We start from the raw sequence: 8109 nt of genomic DNA on the forward strand, positions 1-8109 counted from the left end.
AAAGTCATTTTGGTCACGAATTTGTTTAGGTTTCATTTGCATATCAAAAAGTCTATTGATTTCTAACTAAACTTTTTCAGAAAGTTTACCTCCTCTTTTAGTGTCAATAGATTCATGTGTATGTTGTGAAGTTGTTCGGTATAATAATACATTAGATGAGAAACTGTCATACAAAGGATAAATGCTTGCAGTACATTGAGTTCCTTTAACTTTCACAAGATTATATTGGCAGTAGTCTTTTTGACTTTCTTCAGTTTTGTTTCAGAAATCAAAACTCCAATTTTTTACTTTGTTCACAAATTCTTTGACTTTATTTAAATTTTCTAATTTGCAGTCAAGTTCTTATTGCTTGAAGGTTTTTTTTTTGAGAACTTGGTGTTGAGTCAGCTTCACTTTCTGATGAGTATTGAGGAATGGAATTCATAATGTATTATGATTAAAAGAAATCTAAATATTACTCTGATAATTGAAAAAAATCTTACATGAAAGTAAAATGATGTACCTAGCTGCTACTATTTATGTATATAAATGTATATTATACTGTTATATATATATATATATATATATATATATATATATATATATATATATATATATATATATATATATATATATATATATATATATATATATATATATATATATATATATATATATATATATATAATATTGTGAATTATGTTAGTGTATTTTACAAATAGAGTGCTCAATGTTCTTAAAGAACAGAGCAATAATAAATTAGTAAAAAATACTTATCTAACTTTTAACTTCTACTTTAAGTTTCACCATTGCTGGATCATCAGGAAGAGTATATATATATATATATATATATATATATATATATATATATATATATATATATATATATATATATATATATATATATATATATATATATATATATATATATAAGTAAAGGTAGGTATAAATATAAAGGTAGGTATAAATAGGTATATTATTATAAAATACAAGCATATACACATCATCATATATTTATTTTATAAACTATTTTTTTAATATTATAGAACTTAATAAAATTACATGTTCCTTACAATTTATATATATATATATATATATATATATATATATATATATATATATATATATATATATATATATATATATATATATATATATATATATATATATATATATATTATATATATATATATATATATATATATATATATATATATATATATATATATATATATATATATATATATATATATATATATATATATATATATATATATATATATATGAAATTTTATTTTTACTAGAACTAATATTAAATTACTGGAAAAAAAGTATTATCTACTGGAAATTAAAGGTTTATTTACTTACCGGAGATTTATTATTTTCTACTGAAAATAATGTAGTTTTACTGGAATTAGTGAAACTGGGTAAAAAGCTATTTTTTACTGGTCATTTAATTTGTCGCGGCTAAGAATAGACTATGTAAGTTAGAATACACTAAAGGTGTTAAATTTTTTATAAATAAGAAACATTTCGGTTACACATGTTTCATTAACTTGTAAACAATTGGAAAATGAGTTACTCATGTTTTTGATATTTATTAAACTATTATTGTTTTTCCTAATTAACTAAAAAATTTTGCGTTTTCTGAAAAGAAAACGTTTTAATAGTTGTTTTTTCTTACTAAGTTTAATTCACGTAATTTTCATGTATTTACAGTCGTATGACAATTTATTATAGCCACCTACATTTTTTCTAGAAACTCTAGAAAAATTGTGATTTTCCATCAGTTTTTACAATTTTATCTACCAAAGACGTATTCTAATAAAAAATCAGGTTGTGTGTTAATAAAAAATTACCATTTTATAAGAATAAATACACTTTAATAAAAAATATTCATACAATATCTTAGTTACAATCAATATTTTGTAACCCCCCCTTTTGCATCGATTACTGCCTGTACCCTTTTAGGCATGCTTTTTATGCAGTTTTCTGCCATTTCCTGCAATCTTGCATTGTGGTTCCAATGTTTTATAATACTTTCTATTAGAACCACCTTGTTTGTAATATTTTCCTTGGCCACCTCCTTTTTTAATAGCTCCCAAACATTCTCTAAAGGATTGAGATCCGGCGAATTTCCCGGCCAGTCCAACAAAGGAATATTTTTATCTTTCAAAAAGATTTTGATAGACTTAGCCGTATGGCATGGTGCTCCATCTTGCATGAATGTTTTGTTTTCCTCTGGACCAAACCATTCCGTCAATTGGGGTAACAATCTTTGTTCCAGGACATTTTTACACTGCACCTGGTTCATTATCCCTTGAACAATGTACAGCCTTCCCATTCCTTTCCCAAAAATGACCGACCAAATCATCACCGAGGTTGGATGTTTGACGGTTTGAATAATACAGCTACTTAAATATTTCTCTCCAACCTTCCTTTTCACGTATTGTGCTTTTTTTGATAAGACTTGGAACGTGCTCTCATCACTAAAGCAAACCTAAAAATATTATACGATGGTTCATTGACCACAATGCATGGATTATCTAAAAAATTTAAAGTACTATTTAACAAAATAATCTTTTATACCGTTTTCCAATCGTCTTCAGTCCAATTTCTATATTTTTTTGCCCATTCTAATTGCTTCTCCATCATTTTTGGCGTTAATTTTGGCTTTTTAGCCGGACGTCTTGAGCTGCAGCCAAGATCGTGTAGACGACGCTGAACCGTTCTCTTGGACATCTTAATACCAGAGCTCTCCAACTTCTCAGTGATATCATCATTTGATGCTAGCCTATCTTCCAATACTATTTTGGTAAGAATTCTTTCACCTCGTGGAGTAAGAATTCTTTTTTTACCACAGTTCCCAGTCCTTTTTGGAGTCAGGTTTTCCATGTTGACAATTTTTTTTTGGATATTCTGCACTGACACTCTAGAAACATTACATCTTCTGGCGATTCCTTTTTGGGAAAAACCAGTATTTGTAAGAAGTGCTTGGATTTCACTTTTTTTTTCTAGAGATAAGTCCTTTTTTTTGCCCATTTCTAAAAAAATAACCAATTTTAGTACGAAAATTTCTATTATTACTTAAAATATTTTTAATCACAAAATACTGAGTGAAATAAAAATATTTTTATGTTAATTTATGTAATGTAATATTCTTAAAGTAATATTAGTCGATTTGAGTACTTACTTTAATGATAACTTTGAAAAATATACCAAAACTAACAGAGAGTATTCACCACGTGCACTGTAAGAATAGCGGTCTCAAGATGGCGTCACACAAAATGGCTGTCAAAAATGACAGTGTTTACACCAGCATAAAATTTTAAATAATTTTGTCAACGTATAACTATATTGTATGCATCCAAATAAATTAAATTATATAATTTTGAACTATAATGCCAAGAAAACAAAAGATAAGCAAGGTATGTTAAAATTTATTGGGTGGCCATAATAAATTGTCATACGACTGTATATTGGTTGGATATAGATTTAAAAGTGTTAATATTCTTAACATTTTTTGATCTTCACATTTTTGGTATAAAAATTATTGCTTTTTATTTTATTTTATTATTCCTTTTGTGACTCGAGGTTCAAATCAACGTTTACAGTAGATACTAGATTAGGGGGAGGGGCATCTGAATTTTTTTTGACGACTGTTGACAAGGGTCATATTTCTACTTTTTAAAAACCGTGTTATACTTTAAAAAGACCCGGCACATACAGAATTTTATGTACATGGTCTACATTATGTTATTTGAACGTTTATACCAGGGTGGACATTCTGCGGCTCGCAAGCCTCACATGGTTCTTTCGATGTCAAGATGCGGCTATTTAGCTCAATGAACAAATATTATTATAATATTAAAATAAAGATGTTGGTAGCGCTTAAAAAACTAAACACATTTTTAAACTGCGACTTTCGACCCTTCCGTCTCAAAATGTTGCCGACAGTTTGTTAAATGCACTTTTTGTTATGCTAGACTCTATAAGAAATAAATGGTTTTCACTGTGAAATTTGATTAGGTTTAAATCAAAAGTGAGGAGGATTGGCACATTGAAGTAGGCTGTATACATTTTTGTGAACTCTTTAATCTTTTTTTCGTTCAGAGTGAGCCTTTGTAGTTATAAACTGAAATTATGTTCAAAAGTCAAAATTTTATTAATTTTTTTTTTTATATCTTTTTACCATCACTTGTTCTGAGCAAACATTTGCGATTTTTAATTGTTATATTTATTTGAAATATGTTTATAACTAGAAATTTGAAAAATTAATTTTTTTCTAAACATTTTACTTTTAATCACTTTTTCGTTTTAGTTGCAAACTAGTCTATTTAAAACATTGTTTCTTTTTTCCATTTTAGTTTGATTTTCAGAAAGGGAACTTTTTAGGTGGCGCATAGCGATCTAAAATCAATATTGTTTCAGTTTCCACAAACGGTTTGGTGTAATTGAAAGAAAATTCAAAATTGAGGCGAGTGACCAAAAACAATAGTTTGTTAAACCTCCTGAAATAATTACATTAGTTATTAAATTGGAAAAACTATTATTAATGATCGTAGTAGAATAGTCCTCCTTTTTTTTCTTTTTTTATAACTTTATTTTATTATTATTTATGATCAAAATAATGTATTAAATATGTTTTAACTTTTGCGTAGCAAATAGCAATAACAATATTTTTTTATATAAAACTCCCCACAAAAATAATGATTTGGGGAGCCATTTCTGTGCATGTTTCTAGCAGACATAGTAAAAAAAAGTATGAACAGTCAACAATATATTGCAGTCTTTCCAGTAATGTATAACTATACTGTATGTACAGTACATTACGTGCGTGAAAATCTCAGACTATTTATATATATTTTATTATTATTTATCATCGGAAAGAGCTATAAAGTAAAATGGTGATTGTATGAATAACAAATGACTTTACAAAAATAAATGCCAATTTTAGTATCAGAATTTTATTACAAAGATTGCTAAAAAAAACTGCAACCAATTTTTGAAAATTGCCTTCAACGTTCAACTGCAGCTTCACAAAAGTCAGGGGCGGGGCAGACTTTTGATTTACCCCGTCAAAAAAAAAGCACCCTACGACAGTTTGTAAGTGACGTAACAACACCGCTGTGCAAATAAAAAGATTAGGAATGAGTGAAGTAACCACTTTTGCGATTGTCGTGAGAAACCCATTTTTTCTATGTCTTAATGCAAACACGATTGAAAACTTTCGACCAGGTTGTTTTTAACATTTTTGCTAATACGATCCTTAAATATTGTAAAAATTTAAAAAATTAGCAAGAACATAGCCTGAGTTAAATAATTTTGTCCTGTTTTTTGCAAACAAAAAAATAATAAAATAAGAAAGAAAAAAATGTTTGACAAGCTAATTTTGGTTCAAATTGGTAAAACACTGCAGTTACGTTTTGAATTTACAAAATATTTTCAAATCTTTTTAGAACATTTTCAATTAAGTTAGAGCGATACTTTGACGTTAAAATTAAAAAGCGCTCAATATTGTACTCTGCTTATCATAATTTAACAAAATCATACTTTTTGGTAACACTTTTGTTAAATCCTATCGAATGCCTACTGCTGCGGATTTAGAGTATAGTAAACACTGCAGAATTTATTTTTAAACGAAACTGATTGTTACTTTTAATAGCGAGGAACCAATTAACTTATCATGTTTTCTCATATCCTGCAAATTATAATTTACATTAGTAGGCTTTATAAAATATATTTTGCGACCTCTGTAAAACAAAGTTTTTTCTGTAAACTTTTTAAAAAAAACATTTTTTAACAAAAGTATAAATATCGGCAGTCTAATATTTAGCGAGTGGGAGACATCATTATACCAATACTTTTTATCCCCTTACTCAGAAGCGGATCTAGCATTTTTTAGTCTTAGAGATAGCTTAATTCCAGCTATGAAAAAAATACTAAATGTTAATATGTTTATACTTATGTAAAATAAAAAGGATTTGTAAAAAATTGCAATGATGAGAGCCTGGGAATAAAAAAGCCCCAAAATTTTAGCCTTTCCCCCTGCTCAAAATGTAAGATCATCAAGTTGATAAAAAAATCTTTATTTTTTTTTTTTTTTTTAAGTGCCCCAAGAAGACCTAACGGTCTTGTCACAGAGCACCGCGGAAGTGCATTTAACCAAAGTTCACGCCTCCTTCCTTACCGTGACGCCTAAATATGTCCAGAGGTCGTTTCTTAGCTTTTTTTTTTATTCTTAGCTAGACTTATATTTATTGATAAATTTTAAATTTTATAGTTTAATCTCTAATCATTCAAAATTTATGTTTTAAATTTCCCGCCCCTGCCGTTATTTGCAGGACTTGACGGAGTTTAAATCCACCTGTGATTGGCTTAAATATTAAAAAAGGCATTTCATTTTTTCTATAACTATTTATGTACATAGCTTTCTAGAAAGTAAAATGCAAATTTAATAATTCTGGAATTATATCTATTTTCGGAACGCCGATGATTTATGGTGAAAGTGTAAATGGATTTTAACAACTTTGTCATACAATTAGCAAAAACATTTAATGTTATTATTTAGAGATTATTTTATTATAGACATATGTATTTTGAGAAAGCAGTATATCATGATTTATATATCACCTTTATTTGAATTGATTACTATTCCCACCATAACAAACAAAAGCTTATATTTGTTATAAGGTATACTTCGTAAATAAAGAATTTAAAATTAAAATTTTTTTTTCCCATTTTCTAAGTAACGTTTTTAAAAGAGTTTCGGGTAAAAAAATAGCATAGTTTTGAAACAAATAGATCATTGACATATATAGGTAAAAAAAAAAGATCCTTCAATTCATAGAATAAACAGCATACTGTTTTATCTAAAATAAAATTTTTGAATAACTATATATCACTGTAGCACAGCCATTTTTATTAGGGAAGTCATAAATTGTGGACAGAGGCAATTGTACATATCGTATGCATGTATTATTATTAACAAAATCTCACCTGAGCACGAAATGAATAAATATTTTAAAAAACAAGATAAACCTTTTCATTTTTAAAAATAATTTTGACAAAGAAATGCTTTGACTATATACTAGTCATCATCAGTTTAAAGTTACAAAACAAAATTTCCTGCGCTCAATAAAATACGAAATCTATTAAAAAAAACTTTTTTAATTATAATTTTTTTTTAACTTTTTTTGTATAATTATATTTTAATACTATTCCATTAGCCATTTCGAAAAGCCATTAAATTTAAACAAATTTCCAATAAAATAATTTTAAAAGCAAATATCATAAAAAAAAGAAAGAAAAAAGATTTATGATGGATAAGACCGTCAGCGTCACTCTGACTTAATTGACTTGTTTGTTTATATTTGGTTTTTGCCAATCTATGTAGGGGTGATTAGTCCGCATTGATCGCCGTTGCAGTATTTTGTAAACTGCGAACAACCCAATATAGATATAAAAACTTATCAATTACCAAACTAAACTAGAACAATCTGTCTTTAAGTAAAAATAAATGTTTTAATAAAAAAATTGATGAACATGATATATTTCAACATTACAACAACCCTTGCCAAAGATCAGTGTACTCCATGCAATGGGGTATTATGATCTCCGACTTGGGGCGCTTTATACTTAAATGAGTATCATTATTTACATGCTTAATAATGCTATACCTAAGTGTTATAAATGCTTTAGTTGAAGGCTTTTAGTGTATATATTATAAAATACATCTAAAAAAAAGTAAAGTTATTATAAAAATATATATCATATCAACCTAATACACACCAGTGTATAAAACTTTAAAATAAATTTTTATTAGAAGATTGTATGTATGAAAATAAGCCCGTTATATACTACTAACATATATATGTGTAACGTTTTACAAAACTTAAAGCTTATAAAGTCTATAAGAATACAGTAATTTAAGTTTACAAAGAATATATAAGATTCAAACAAGACTTTTACTAACACAAGTCTAAAAGATTGTCTTTTTATATTATCATCATTTATTAAAGTCAAGATGGTAAGCTGCTTTTACTTTACATCGTTTGTTATTCCTAAGCAATTAGTTTTTAACTTCTCCCCTTTTTTTATCTTTTGTGATGAGTTTCTTTTGTTGGTTTG

Source organism: Hydra vulgaris, chromosome 04, assembly GCF_038396675.1.
Source record: "Hydra vulgaris chromosome 04, alternate assembly HydraT2T_AEP".
In the NCBI taxonomy this organism is placed as follows: Eukaryota; Metazoa; Cnidaria; class Hydrozoa; order Anthoathecata; family Hydridae; genus Hydra; species Hydra vulgaris.